Here is a 14958-nt window from a genome sequence, read left to right on the forward strand (position 1 = left end):
GCTGCAGAGACATGTATGCTGTATCTAAAAGTGGCCTTGAAACTTGCTTCAGCCTAGCTTCAATGTATTACAGCAGAGAACTGGCTGTTACAACCAAAAACTAACTGCTAACATTACATTTTTGCAACTGTTAATACATTAGGTTACCCTAGGTTACACAAAGTGTTGAACATAGAGGAACAATGGTTCACTGAGGCCTACAACAGGAGGGCTTCATTGACACTTGTGATCTACCACTCTCCCGAGTTACCTAGATTTATACCTGGTGACACCAACACTGAGAATAGCAAAATATACGTCATTCTTTCCCCATGATCACCTTTTAAAAAGAGGAAAAATTGGTGAATCGTATTAGTTGAGACAATTTAATTAAAACAGTTGGGCTAAAATCAAACAACATTCCAAGTATCCAATTAAATAAAAAATTAGTTTTCGCTTTCTGTAATTAACCCTATTGGAGGGTTAACAATGCTTCAGAGGTAGGGGGAAAACAGCCTACTTTCTGAACCTGTGGCTCAGCTTCTCCCAACCCACACAGGGCACTTGGCCTTTTCTAAAGCAGTTGCCCTGGCTGCTTGCCCTCATGGAGTCAGAGTTTAGCTAAAGGGAATCTATTGCCCATACTAAAAACTACCACACCCAACATTCAGAAATTTGTGGATGTGGAGTGCTGATTGTGCGTCTTCCAGGCAACAATGACTCAGTCACAACTCATTCCTACTCCCCCCCGTTAGATCTCTTAGAGATGTATCCCTAATAGGCACATGGTTGCATATGCACAGTACCATAGAAATATGGTTGGTCGCCTGTCTGGTGGCAGGATGATTGTCAGCTGAAACGATAGCCATACTTCACAGTGAGGAGAGGGGAAATATTGGACATTCTTATATTCTTATGCCCTGTTTACTTTGCGTGGATAATAAGATATCATCACCTGAAATCCCACCTGCCTTCCCTCCCTGTGTGCAGAGGAAACTGCATGGTTTTCAGCAGACTTGGTTTTTTAGGGGAAAAATTTTTTTTCCACAAAAAATTATTCATTTTTGCCTTTATGAAATTTTATAATAAATGTTAAAAGTTTTTCATTTATCAAAAACCAAAATGAAAAATTTCAATAACTGTTTCTGAGAAATTTAAAAAACAAAAAACTATTGTGCAAAATTAAAAAAAAAGGAGAAAAATCACTGAGAACTTGGAAATAAGAACATTAACATTTTTTATGAAACTGTTTCCTCTCATGAATTTCTCTCTCATGGAAGCATGAAGAGCTGCATCTACTTTGCTAGGATGGGGTTCTGCACAAATCCAGCTCTGAACAATTAGAAGTCCAGCCAACACATCTAAGATTCTATATCCACAAGCAAGTTGACCCATAGCCAGTCAGGATGTCTGTCAGCACTAAAATAGTTGAGCTGCGAAAACTGACCATTTCAATCACATACCAGCGTGTGACAGAGTGTACCATGGGGAGAGGCCCCTGCTGGAGGCATCGGGGTCCTACCACACCCTGTCTCAGAAAGGAGCAGTAGCACAGTCCTCCAGGCTGCCGAGAGTGGCAGCAGGGAAGCAGCCAATAAAGGCCCAGGAGGGCCATATAAAGAAACCTGCAGACGGAGCAGTTGTTGGCAGGGACTAGGGGAGCAAGAGGAGCTCCTGGCTGGCTGCTGGACTTGCTTATGCCCTTGAGGTAAGGTGGTATGTTGGTGAAGCTGTTGGGGGTTGCAGGGAAATGGCCCAGGAACTGTAGTAGCATAGTAAAGAGTTAAAGGGGATGCAGCAGCACGTGGCTGCTAGTCATAGGGTTCCTGGGTGTAGTGGGTGGGCCCAGTTTCCCCCCCACAGCCACAGGGGAGTGGCCTTACACTCAGAGAGTGGCTTGAAGACCCCCAAAAAGGTTCAGCGATACTGGAGTTTATTAGATCGTGATACACCCTCGGAAGGGGACTTGAACAGTTAGTGACTCAGCTGAAGGGCTGGGTGACCCAGAGAGGACAAAGACATCGCCAAGGAGTGAGCCCTGGGTGCACAGACCCTACCAGGACTTTGGAGGGCTCTACAAGGGCCTTGTTGGACTGATACCCCGGAAAGGGTCTGCTTTGTTTGTGATTCACATGGACTGTGCGTGACTCAGTCTGAGGCCTGAGAGAGTTGTAGACACATACCTGGCCAGGCAGTGCTTGTGAGAGGTGTGTGCCACACCCTTACACAGTTTCATGAAGCTGAATGAATCTGCAAGAGTTGTGACAACCATCCTACATAAGCATTGATCTTTTGGGTTTGTTTTTCCAGTTTCTACTAGGAGAAGGACATATTTTTACCTTACCATTCTAGCACATTTATTTTAACTCCAGTAGATTCCTGGTAGCGAGCACGTGTGTGCACAACTCAGAGTTTATCTGAGAATGACACCTGTGAAATAATCTCTCAAACACTTGAAACAGCTATAGGCTAAATAGCCACATGATCTAAAAATATCACACAAGCATATATTTTATGGTTAGGAGTTGTATGTGTTCCCTGAGAAAACTTTCACCTAAAATTTGCATTTGAATTTTGAATATAATGAGCTGTATCATTTGAATTGAATTGGAATATTTTATATAGCCCTATGGTTGGGTGGGGAGAAGAGATTGTTGCCTATATGTTATAAAGTTGTAATTTGGACAGGCAACCTTGTTTGGCCTCAGAGTTGGCCCAACATCAGTTTCAATCTGGGAGTGATTTGATGCTCCCTGTATCAGGCATCAGGAATGTAAATATATTGGCTAGCATTGTGATTGATAGTGCCCTGTTATTTTGGGGCTGATGGATAAACCAGGAATGCTCCTATCTCAAATTATTAGAAAAATCTTACAAAGAATTTTTGGTTTATTTTATGTGGTTCAGTCAACTTGATGATTAGATTAATTTGATTTGATTTATTTTGATTTTATATATGAATTTTATTTTATACTTTTGATTAGTTATTTAGTTACTACAGTTGGAATATTGTGTTGATTTCCCCCTCCTGTTCCCATGAGTTCAGGACATGAGGAAGTCCCTGGGTACATAAAAGACAACTCTGTGCCCCACCTAGTGGTGGTCCATAAAAGTGAACCATAATATTCAGTGTTTTTTGTAGGTGCTGATGTTAAACGATTTGTGGACCAGGGCAATGACGGTCACTGTTCACAGGCATTGTTAACACATGGAGTTTTGTGTCTTTTTTTTTTCCTTGGTGATAACTTTATTCTCCTGCATTGCAGGTATTTTTCAATGCTTATTAAATGTCCTGGATGGGACATTTCCAGAGCTTCGTGAAAGGCAATCTATGCTCTAATGATGGCGTGGGGTGAATGACTGTTGGCCTGCTACACAGTGAAGAGAGATGATGGGAACAGAAAAGTAGTTACTGAGGGGAAAGAGGATGGGAAAGGTTGGATCCAAGGCAAAAGAGGTGTCTGTTATGATGTGCACAAAGTCATTTGTCTTCAGTTGAACTACTTTTTTTCCCTGTAAAATTCCCAAGTTTACAAAAGCCACTGTTTGTTGTTTTTTTTAGAGGTGGTTATTTTGGACCATTCCAAGAGCTTGGCTTGTTTAGCCAACCCAGGGAAGGATGAGGGGAGATATGATTGCTCTCTATAAATACATCAAAGGGATAAATACAAGGGAAGGAGAGGAGTTACTTAAGTTAAGTGCCAATGTGGACAAAAGCACAAATGGATATAAACTGGCCATCGACAAGTTTAGGCTTCAAACTAGATGAAGGTTTCTAACCATCAGAGGAGTGAAACTCTGGAAGAGCCTTCCAAGAGGAACAGTGAGGGGCAAAAAGCTTAACTGGCTTCAAGACTGAGCTTGATAAATTCATGGAGGGCATGGTATGATGAGACTGTCCACAATGGCATGTAGCCCATCTGCGAGTGCTAGTAGCAAATATCCCCAATGGCCGGTGATGGGACACTAGATGAGGAGGGCTCCAAGTCACTACAGAGAATTCTGTCCAGGCCAAAATGCTTGGGGTCCAACTGACTGCCATATTTGGGGTCAGGAAGGAATTTTCCCACAGTCAAGTTGGCGGAGACCCAGGGTGTGTTTTGTCTTACTCTGCACCATGGGGCACAGGTCACTTGCAGGTGTAAACTGGTGTAAGTGCTGAACTCTCATGGTTTAAGGACTTCAGTGACTCAGCCAGAGGTTAGGCATCTGTTACTGGAGTGAGTGGGCGAAGTTCTGTGGCCTACAATGTGCAGGAGATCAGATTAGATAATAATGATGGTCCCTTCTCACCTTAGTCCATGAGTCTACATGAAAATATCGACTGTGTTAATCCAGTACAGTACATCAGGTAGCTATGTTTATGTGAATAATGAATTAGTTGATGTATAAATGTGAGGCCATCTGTTAGGATAAGGCAATATCATGGAAGATGCATGCATGTGCATACTGTTAATGTACAGTTCATAAAATAAGCTACAGCATTAAACTGCTTTTCCATTTGACATTTGTTACTTTTCTCTATTTATTGCCTTTTTTCCCTGTCTTTCTGCTCTCCAAATTTAATGTTGCTGTTTACCTAGAAGACTATTAAATTTTGCACTGATTTTTGCCTGTTGTTTAATTTTTGGAATAAACACCAGGAAATTCCCAGGAAATTTTAAACAAAATAAAAACTGAAAATGAAGGGCTTTGGATATGTAGCACCTGTATAATGCTCAGCCTTTTCAAAGTGCTTTGCATGCTATTCCTTGCAGCAATCCTGCAGAATAAGGAAGAATGAGCCATATGGAAACTAAGTCATGCATGTTGTGACTTTCCAAAGTGACAGAATTCAGTACCTCAAGGCTCACAGCACCATTCTTGGTCCACTGAACCAGGCTGCTACTCAAGACTGTGTCCTACAATACACTGCATTGTAGAGTCTTGAACTGCTGCAACATTAAGAGGCAGTTGAGATTTTCTTTGAGATTTCCCTCAAAACATGAGATATTTTCTAGTGAGTACTGATGGTGGCCTCTTTGCAGGGACCTTCATGGAGAGGTGCAGGGGTCACTAGATTTCTGTCCCTTCTCTGACAAGCAAATGATGTGCTCATAAGAACATAAGAACAGCCGTACCGGGTCAGACCAAAGGTCCATCCAGCCCAGTATCCTGTCTACCGACAGTGGCCAATGCCAGGTGCCCCAGAGAGAGTGAAACTAACAGGCAATGATCAAGTGATCTCTCTCCTGCCATCCATCTCCATCCTCTGACATACAGAGGCTAGAGGCACCATTCTGTATCCATCCTGGCTAATAGCCGTTAATGGACTTAACCACCATGAATTTATCTAGTTCTCTTTTAACCCCTGTTATAGTCCTAGCCTTCCCAACCTCCTCAGGTTCCACAACTCCTTACCTTCCAACAGAAGGTGCAAGTTTGGCTCTAAAAGCTGAGAGGTATTGCTCCTGCCTGATCCCTTAGAAATAAGCTGCTGCATGTAATGGAGAATTCAGTGACAGTTCTAGGCAGCAGTCCAGGGAGTTCAGGCGTTCTGTTTAACATCCAGTGTGCAAAGGTTTTGTTTAATATTTGGTATGCAAATTCCTAAAAGGCTTGTGCCCGTTTTTAAAGATGTAGTGGTACAAGCATGTTCTTGTCTGCACGTGGGATTGTGCTCTTTTAATTGCAGTGTAGACATACTTATAGAGACTAGCTATAGAAAAGGCTCTATTGACCCATTCTCTCCCTGGGACTCCTCACGATTCTGAAATAAGGAAAACTTTTAAAATTGACAATAACATGCTGTGCACCTCCTGAAAAGAATGAGCTTTCTCATCTTCCCTTGTATCTCTCTCTCTCTCTCTCTCCCACCCTTGATTGCTTAAGCTGTCTGTCTCATTTCATATTGTATCTAACCTAGATTGTAGATTCTTCCAAACAGAGAGCATCTTGTACATCTAGGGCCGTTGAAGTATTGTGTTTCTGTCAGTAATCTACTGGACTGGGACCCAGGAGATGTAGGTTCTATTCCTTGGGCACGCACCTCTCTGTGCCTCTATTCATTTTCTTATCTTTTTACTTGTCTGTTTAGATTCTAAGCTATGTGTTTATACAGCTCCTAGCATGCTGGAACCCTAATCTCAATTGGATTGTTCTGTTACATTTACTATTGTTTTGGCCATCACTAAAAATAATATATGGCTTCATCTTCGTTCTTTTGAAGACTGTACTACAGTCCACAGCTCTAACTTTTTGGACACACATGCTAATAAATCAGATTTGTGTTCCCTTTCCAAATTTCGTGTAATTATTTCTGTCATTCCCCACATTCCTGTCTCTGCTCGCTGTTTACCCTTCAAATATTTATTTCCTCGTATCACATCTCCTCCCTTTTGGCCTTTAGTCATTGCTTAATGTGCTTTGAAAAAAAAAAGTGTTTTTGATCAAAAGGGTTTAACGAGTTTAGGTTTCACTGCAGCAAGCTGAGACCAGTTATGAGAAAATGGTCTGCCGTGCAGAAGGTCTGAAGGACCGGTCCAGACATAAATTAATAGTCCTCAGCATCAAAGTTTGTAGCATCAAAAGAAATGGGCTACTTTGGTGCAATTATCAGAATAATGTTGAAATCAGATCAAAAAGTATCTTATGTCTCCATTTCTAGACCGCATTTTTTAAATCAAAGGACTGTTTTTTATTTTTAAAAATAAATGTTAAGACCACAAGAGGATTTCAGAGAGGAGAAAATTGTGCTGCTTTGTTTCTGTGAACAAATGAGGATTTTTTTTTTGAAATACGTTGTCCATTTTAACTTGTTTGTAATTGGCTTTTAACCTCCGTAGTCTCGAACCTGCAACCTCTTAAAAAAGAGATCGCTCCTAAGAGAGATCCAAAACTGGCATTGGAATTTGCTTTGAGGCCCTTGTTAAGGGCTGTACTACGGTTGATTAAGGTACAGTGTTTTTACAGAGCTGGATGCACCTAGCACAGAGCTCAGATACAAATGTGTTCTTTAGTGGTTGGAGGGAACAGTACTTTCTCCCTGTCACACACCAATTACTTTTAATCATTGCACTGTGTAAATGATCGCTGTCTTTAAGTAAATTCAATCTCGTGGCTAAGCCAAATCCACATGGAAAGCAGAATATGGGAACAAAGGCTTTTTAATGCAAGTTACTTTTTAAAATTTAATTAAAGACCACTGTTCAAGATAATTTCCTCTTTACTTTGATTATAATTTCATTTAAAGTTTGAAATGATCACTTTCTTAACTGAGAGAATTTCCTTGCTTGCTTAAGACCCTGGAATTGCTCACAGGATCTGGGACTCTTGATGTCAGCCAGGAGGTCCTCTTGGTGGTGGGATGTTTGCTCATGGAGGGCAGATGGTCAAGGGAGAAGTGGGAGAGGATTCACAGAACCTTCCTTTTAAAGAATCATGGGATTTTTGCAAACTGATACATAACAAAGACAAGTCAATGTTTTTGGCTTCCTCCTCATGATTAGTACCACGTCCGTTTTTGTCTTTTCAAGAGCTCATTCTTGGACCACTCTGAGTTTGAGCTGAATAAAATCAGAAAGTAGATATGAAATCTTACAAGCTCGGTGTGGTTCCTGTGTGCAGTAGGTGGTTACGTATCACAATCGAGCATAGTGGAAGAGATCAGTCAAGGTAAATGACTTTCATCTGTGTGGTTGATACATTGGTTGATTGGGGAGTGCAGGCATCGCCAAACTTTATTTGAAACATAGAAGAAGCAGAAATGCTTGTGAGCTTGAATGTATTCATGTTGAGTGCATTTGTTGCACGCCGTTACCTTGTTGCATTTATGCTCCAGAAAATAAAGGAAAGAGAGTAAGCCGTCATAGAGTAATTGAGTACACAGACAGTGGCTCTTGTGCACCAGTAGACTTTGGAGCGTGTAGATACATTGCATGGGGCTAGAGTTACCTGATTTGAAATGCTTTGGTTCCAAGTTCATCAACTACAGATAATACACCACAATTAAAGAAGTCTTTGTTTTTGTGTTTAGCTGACTCTGTTGATCATGGGTGGTCCATGAGTGGTGAGATCTGAGCAAGAAGGTGGTTGTGAAGGAGTCTGAAAGTGCCCAGATTAAATTTTCTCATTGGTGATCACAGCTATCTGATTGGTCGGAAGCTGGATTCACGTTGCAGAAACCTGATTTTCAGGTAAGGTGTTTACTGTGAGTTCAAGCATGCATTACTCCCTGGATGCGACTGCCGTATGTCTATATGCTGAAATTTGGTCCAGGAGAAGCTACACCAAGTCTTCTTAAATTAAAGTAAAAAAAAGGAGTCCTTGTGGCACCTTAGAGACTAACAAATTTATTTGGGCATAAGCTTTCGTGGGCTGAAACCTACTTCATCAGATGCATGGAGTGAAAAATACAGGAAGCAGTATGTATATTACAGCACATGAAAAGATGGGAGTTGCCTTACCAAGTGGGGCTCAGTGCTAATGCGGCCAGTTCAGTTAAGGCGGAAGTGGCCTATTCTCAACAGTTGACAAGAAGGGATGAGTATCACTACAGGAAAAATTACTTTTATAGTGCTAACGAGGTCAATCCAGTCAAGGTGGACGTTGTCCATTCCCCACAGTTGACAAGAAGGCATATAAGTATCAGCAGAGGGAAAACTACTTTTTGTAGTGACCCATCCACTCCCAGTCTTTATTCAGGCCTAATTTGATGGGTGTCCAGTTTGCACATTAATTCCAATTCTGCAGTTTCTCATTGAAGTTTTTTTGTTGAAGAATTGCCACTTTTAAGTCTAGTATCAGAGGGGTAGCCGTGTTAGTCTGGCTCTGTAAAAGCAGCAAAGAATCCTGTGGCATCTTATAGACTAACAAACATATTGGAGCATGAGCTTTCGTGGGTGAATACTCGCTTTGTTGGATCAGGTGGGTATTCACCCACGAAATTTCATGCTCCAATACGTTTGTTAGTCTATAAGGTGCCACAGAACTCTTTGCCACTTTTAGGTCTGTTCATAGAATATCAGGATTGCAAGGGACCTCTGGAAGTCATCTAGTCCAAAGGACCAATCTCCAACTATTATTGTTGCTCCAGATCCCTAAATGGCCCCTTCAAGAATTGAACTCTCAAACCTGGGTTTAGTAGGCCAATGCTCAAACCACTGAGCTCTCTGTTATTCAGTGTCCAGGGAGATTGAAGTGTTCTCCTACTGATTTTTGAATGTTGTAATTCTTGTTGTCTGATTTGTGTCAGTTTATTCTGCGTAGCCAGACAATCCTGCTGTCAGAGTGCCAATGCCTGAGATGATGGGTTGTCCAGGATTCCTGGATTTATGGATCTTGGGTAGCAGATAGAATACCTCTGGTTGGGGCTCTAGGGGTGTGTCTGTGTAGATTTGTTCCTGTGCTTCTTCAGGGAGTTTCTTGAGCAGACGGTGCAGATTCTTTTGGTTACCCTCTGATCCCACTGATGGTTATGACCTGTAGAATATGGTGTCAGAGAGTTGCCTAGCAGCCTCTCATTCATATTCCAACCTATTCATGATGACTACAGCACCTCCTTTGTCAGCCTTTTTGATTATAATGTCAGAGTTGTTTCTGAGGCTGTGGATGGCATTGTATTCTGCACGGCTGAGGTTATGGGACAAGTGATGCAGCTTTTCCACAATTTCAGCCTATGTTTGTTGGTGGAAGCACTAAGTGTAGAAGTCCAGTCTGTTGTTTTAACCTTTAGGAGGAGTCCATGCAGAATCCTTTTTATAGCATTGGTAGGAAGGTTTCTGTGGGTTAGTGTGCTGTTGAATGATGTGTTGGAAATATTCCTTGAGTTGGAGATGGCGAGAGCAGGATTCTAGGTCTCCACAGAAGTGTATCATGTTTGGGGGAGGGGTGGGGCAGAAGGAGAGGCTCCGAGATAGGACAAACTCTTCTGCCAGGCTAAGAGTATACCTGAATAGATTCACAATATTGATGGGTGAGTTAAGGGAACCAGTCTTGTGGCTCCTTGTGGCATGTAGGAGTTTAGATAGATAGTATCCTTTTTCCTCTGTGGAGAAGCAAAGTGTGTGTTATAAATGGCTTGTCTAGTTTTTGACAAGTACAGCTATGAGGAAGTTTGTGTGGAAGGTTGTTTTTTTTATGAGAGTCTCCAGTTCTGAGAGCTCATTCTTGATCTTCTCCTGTTTGCTTTATAGGATGTTGATCAGGTGGTTCTGCAGTTTCTTTGAGTGTGTGTGGCACAATCTCTCACCATAGTCTGTGTGGTATGTTGATTGTAGTGGATTTTTTACCTTCAGTCCTTTTGTTGTTTTCCAACATACATGGGGCAAAATACACCTCCATTGCTTCCTTGCATATGTGCTTAAGCGCTCTTGTTCCATTGGAACTCTGGCACTTAACAGATGGCTGCTGAATACTACTCCTATGGAATGCAGTAGTCTGCTGTTACGGTATTTTTAGAGTGCCAGACACTGAAATACCTGGGTGCTGAGCATATGAAAAGGGTATAAGATTTTGAAGGGGTCAGATGTGTCCAGGGAGCCCTGACAACTCTTTTGTCTTGCTGAGCTTGTTTCCACTGTATCTGAGCTATAGAAGTGTCCCCTCTTCCTCTGAAAGACCTTTATTCAGGTAGGCAGCTGTAGAGCTCATGAGGTTCCAGAATTGGTGTCTCCCCTGGAACAGATCAGACCAGCTGGGGGGCACAGTTTGAGACCCCGATAGAGAGTTCTAGCAGATGACTGAAATTCTAACGGCTCCAGCTCTGCCCGTCCCCAAAACATACCTCTTTCTTACAGTTAGTTCCCATATTTACAGTCTTCTGCCTGCTATAAAACACTCAGCCTTTTCCTCTATTCTAGTTATGTTGTGGTTTGGAGAGGGAAAGGCATTGCGGCACTTGGGTGTCTATTGGAAAGTAGTGACTGGGGATTTCAGGAGAAGCTCGTAGAGTTTCCCTGTTTGTGAATGAAGAGAGACGAGCTCCCGCTTTCCCAGTCCTGTTGGGAGGAAAAAAATGCTTCCTCTATCTCAGGAACTGTTCCTAGTATGTCCCAGAGGAAGCTTGATGGTTACATGGCAAGTCTGTGGCAGAGCTTAGACTAGAACTCAGATCGTCTGACTCCCTGTTCCTTGCTTAAACCACTGTGTGAGATTTCCTCCTATAGTGTCTCCAAATGTATCTGCACGAACAAGTGGGCAGAACAGAATCACCTCTGCTGGGCCATCCTAGATGCAGAATTACTGCAGCCCTGTGCCCCTTGTTACTAATTTGGAAAGGAAGCTGTTTCCCCCTCCTTCCCATTTCCCTTATTAAAATCTGAATTGTGGGAAAATGTTTGAATGACTTTATAGAATCCAGATGTTCTGTCTGGGAGCAGGAAGCCCAAATGCTACTGCTGACCCGTGAAGCTAAAAATAGTGACAGCGTTACCACGAGGGTCTTCCTAAGTTCAGTGTGCAGCTCTTCTCACCAGATGCACTTTGGTGGTTGGAGGCAGATGGAACAGAGTGCAGGCAAACAGCTTGTTAGCTTGATTGCTCAGTATTTTAATTGATTTTGTTTTTATTAGGGTAGCGCCTAAAGGCTCCAGCGGAGATCAGGGCCCCATTATGGTAGGCACTGAAAAGACACAATAAGAGACAGCCCCTGCCCGAAGAGCTTACAATCAAATTTAAGGTAAGATGGAGCAAGTGAGTGTAACAAACCATTGGAGGGAGGAAGAAGAAAAACATGGGCCATGTGTGTGCATAGTGCAGGGGTTGGCAACCTATGGCATGCGTGCCAAAGACGGCACACGAGCCAATTTTTAATGGCATGCTGGAGCCTGCCGGGACTCCAGCATGGCATTAAAAATCCTGCCCGTGGGGGCAGGGAGCAGAAGCATAGCCGTGCGCACGGGGAGGGCAAATGGCCCCACTCTCCAGGCATGCCAAGCCACAGGGTCCGCGCTCCTGGGCCAGAGCACCGGGCCAAATGCAGCGAGCTGCTGGCCCCTCCCCTGGAGCCCTGCTGCCGCACGCAGCGTTCTGGGGGTTGGGGCTGCGCGCTCCCATGGTGCAGCGTTTGGCTCCGCGGGGAGACAAAAACGCTCCCCCCTCCCCTGGAGCCATGCCACCCTGTGCGCTCCCGCGGGGCAGCATTTGGCTCCGCGGGGAGGCAGACACGCTCCCTGCTCAACTGGAGCTCTGCCGCTGCCGCGCGCAGCGCTCTGAAGGCCGGGGCTGTGCTCTCCTGCGAGGCAGCATGTCTGGCTCTGCGTGGAGCCTCAAGGTAAAGGGCCCAGGGCTGGAGGTGTTGAATAAGGGGTGGGGGCAGTCAGGGGGCAGGGAGCAGAGTGGGTTGGATGGGGGGTTGGGATGGGGGGTAGGTAGGGGTGGGGGTCTCTGGAGGGGGCAGTCAGGGAGCGGGGGGGGGGTTCGATGGGGCATGGGAGTCCTGGGGTTTGTGAGGGGGCAGGGGGTGGATAGGGATCAGGGCAGTCAGGGGACTGGGAGCAAGGAGGGTCCGGGGGGGGGCAGTTAGGGTGGGGGGTCTCTGGAGGGGGTGGTCCGGGGACAAGGAGCTGGGGGGGTTGTATGAGTTGGGAGTTCTGGAGGTCATCTCAGGAGGCAGGGGTATGGAGAGGGGTTGGGGCAGGCAGGGAGTGGGGCGGGGGCGGGGGTTGGATGGGTCGGGAGTTCTGGTGGTCCTGTCAGGGGGTGGGGAGCGGTTGGATGGGACATGGGAGTCCTGGGGGTCTGCTTGGGGGTGGGGGTGTGGATAAGGGTCGGGGCAGTCAGGGGACAGTTAGAGGGGTAGGGTCCAGTCCGGGGACAGGGAGGCTCAGATAAGGGGTGGGGTCCCAGGAGGGGGTACTCAGGGGACAAGGAGCAGCAGGGTTGGGAGTTCTTAGGGGGGTAGTCACCCAGCCCCTCTCCCCAGAGCCCTGACACCACTCTCCGCCACACACACACCACACCCCCTGCCCTGAGCCCTGCACACCCCCCAGGCGCCTGCCCTGAGCCCTGTACCTCCCTCATACACACCCAGCCCTCTGCTTGACTCCTTCATTCCCTCCACCCCCACCCTAATCCTGACTCTGGCACCCCCACCCATACCTAACCCCCCTCTGCCTTGACACCTCCAGCCCCTAGCCCTGACTCCAGCCCACCCCCAGCCCACTGGGTCCTGGCTGCTGGCCCCACACAGTCCGCTGCTGGTCTGGCTGATGGACCCTTGCCAGCCGGGGTCCCAGCCGCAGGCCTCGCTCAGCCCGCTGCTGGCCTAGGTGAACAGTATCCCAGACCAGCAGCGGGCTGAGCGTGCTGGCGGCGTAAGATCAACATTTTAATTTCATTTTAAATGACGCTTCTTAAACATTTTGAAAACCTTGTTTATTTTACAATACAACACTAGTTTAGTTATATAATATATAGACTTATAGAGACCTTCTAAAAACCATTAAAATGTATTACCGGCACATGAAACCTTAAATTAGAGTGAATAAATGAAGACTCGGCACACCGCTTCTGAAAGGTTGCCGACCCCTGGCATGGTGTGATAGGTCCAGATCATGAAAAGTGTTACTCATTTATATATAAGATAATCAGCTTTCCCAGAGTGCCCCTCAGATGGCTGACTTCCTGGGGACACTGCAGCTGAGGTGGGTCTGGATGGGGGAGCTGAATGAGGCAAAAGCATTGAAGGCGTGCATTCCCCATGCAAGGGGCTTGTTGTGGAAGAAAGCACTGAGGCACCTGGAGAAGAAGTGGGCAAATAGGCATTCAGGGCTGGCATTGCTGGCTAAATGGATGGGGTGGGGAGCAACACGATGAAAGTAGCTTTTGTTTCATGCAGTGTAGATTATAGTAATGTTGCTATGGCCACAAATCTTCAAATAGCTGCAGCCAAATTATGAGTTTCCTCTTTGAATACATCCTAACACTGAAATCTGTTTGCTTCTGAAATAATCTTCCAGGAGATGCTCTGTTGCTGCTGACATTTAAAACTAGACAAGAGCCTGTACTGCTGGCCCAGCCTAACTGTAGGAGGATGCTCTGATGAGTCTCTTCCATTGCTAGAAACTAGGGAAGCTTTAGGGGCTAGAGTGAGCATTATCTTAAGTTTCCCTGTTACTCCCAGTTAATTACCCCCTATTTTCCCCCCACCCCATCCCTGTGGGGTTTGGAGTCCCAAGATGCTAGAATAGCAAGGGAACTGTTACTGCATGCAGAGCATTCTCAGTGAAGTGTCCAGGGTTAGCTCTGCCTACCCAACTTCCCCTGCAGAGCCATGGGGCTCCAGAATCAGTGGCAGTGCCTCCTGCTGCTGCAGTTACTGAAACACTTTTTTGTTCCCTTCTGTTGCAGCTATGCCCAGGCACGAAGGAGCCTGTCCTTAACACAGTGTCTTTGGCAGCATAACCAGATGGCCTTCAGCTCTCTGAGCGCACTGGGCATTGTGGGGGGAAGAGAGAGGGGCTCTTCGTTTTCTCTGCAGTAATGATCCCCATCTTGCTCAGAAATCAGTCACCGGGACTCTTGTCCCTCTGGGCAATGAGGAGGAGAGGGAGGAGAACATTAGTTTGTGCTGAAGCACAGATGTCTGAACCCTTGTGGAGGGACACGTGTTAGAGCAATGAGCCATGTCTCTGCCATGCTCCTGTGTGTGCTCAGTTCAGAAGCAAATAACCTGGCAGCTGAATGGCATGGATTCTTCTCGTCTGTAACATGATGCGCACAGATAAGGGCTGCGGATTGTGGCTCTTGGACAATAGCGGGTGCAAGGTTTGTGTGTATACATTAAGAATAAGCTTGACTGTTGTAAATGGTCAAACTGTGACGCCCAGACCTGGAAGGGTTGAGGCTTGTGCCATCGGTCAATGGAAAGGTTGTTTGCCCTAGGTTTGCAGTGAGGTCTCCTGTTTGCCCTACAAACTCCAGTGCATAACAGGAAATAAGCAGAGACAAACCCAAAGCAGATGGTGCCGTCATAAACCTGGTAGGTGGAGCCACCCCGCC

The 14958-nt window shown here is 45.4% G+C and overlaps 1 protein-coding gene across 5 annotated transcripts in view; it reads left to right on the forward strand.

The window, feature by feature from the left end:
- Positions 1-14958, forward strand: part of EXTL3 (exostosin like glycosyltransferase 3) — a 242982-nt gene that overhangs the window by 102531 nt on the left and 125493 nt on the right. The window contains exon 1 of one of the 5 annotated variants that reach the window (XM_030555174.1): positions 7994-8153. The exons of the other annotated variants lie outside the window; for them this stretch is intronic. The gene's annotated coding sequence lies outside the window, so the exon portion shown is untranslated. Of the gene's footprint in view, positions 1-7993; positions 8154-14958 lie in introns of those variants that run through there. 5 annotated transcript variants of the gene reach the window in all.

The sequence above is a fragment of the Gopherus evgoodei genome, chromosome 3 (assembly GCF_007399415.2).
Source record: "Gopherus evgoodei ecotype Sinaloan lineage chromosome 3, rGopEvg1_v1.p, whole genome shotgun sequence".
Classification (NCBI taxonomy): domain Eukaryota; kingdom Metazoa; phylum Chordata; order Testudines; family Testudinidae; genus Gopherus; species Gopherus evgoodei.